A 634-nucleotide genomic window follows, 5' to 3' on the forward strand; every position below is an offset into this window, starting at 1 on the left:
AGCCAGGCAAGGCTTCCTCCTCCCCTTCCTGGTCTCTTAAGGAGGTTCAGGGTTCGGCCGCGGGGGCTCCCTTCAAGCGCTCGCCTTCGGGGCGAGGGTGAGAGCCCCATTTCTGGGCCCGGTTACCGCTCTGTCAGAAGGGGACGAATGTACTGCAGAACCGGACCAGGAGCAGCTCCGCTCCTGGAGAGTTCCCGCAGTGGCTTTTGTAGAGTTGATGTCGGCCAGGAGCTTCCAGGCGGTAGCTGAGTCGGGCAACTGGAGGATGTCGTATCCCGGCGGTGGGCTCGCCGTAGCCGTTCAGTCCTAAGCGATGGAGGTGATCAAGAGAGAGAGCGACAGCTCGGGGCTAGAGCAAGCGGTGCTTCCATTCCCCCAAACTATGAGTACTCTGCTTAAAAAAAATGAAGCACAGAATCACAAAATGGTTTGGGTTGGAAAAGCCCTTTAGGCTCATCAAGCCCAACCATTCCCCTAACTCTGCCATCCCACCACTAAGCCCTGGCCCTAAGCACCTCCTCTGCACGGCTTTTAAATACCCCCAGGGATGGGGACTCGACCCCTGCCCTGGGAAGCCCCTTCCAGTGCTTAACAGCCCTTGCGGGGAAGGAATTTTTCCCAATGTCCAACCTAA

The 634-nt window shown here is 57.7% G+C and overlaps 1 long non-coding RNA gene across 1 annotated transcript in view; it reads right to left on the reverse strand.

Annotated features, from left to right (window-relative positions):
• LOC118452859 overlaps positions 1 to 634 on the reverse strand; it is a 17491-nt gene continuing 16857 nt past the window's right edge. The window contains exon 3 of the long non-coding RNA XR_004842733.1: positions 1 to 391. This is a non-coding gene — a long non-coding RNA (uncharacterized LOC118452859). The remainder of the gene's footprint in view (positions 392 to 634) is intronic.

This window comes from Egretta garzetta, unplaced genomic scaffold (genome assembly GCF_000687185.1).
Source record: "Egretta garzetta isolate BGI_Z169 unplaced genomic scaffold, ASM68718v1 scaffold448, whole genome shotgun sequence".
NCBI classification, from domain to species: Eukaryota; Metazoa; Chordata; class Aves; order Pelecaniformes; family Ardeidae; genus Egretta; species Egretta garzetta.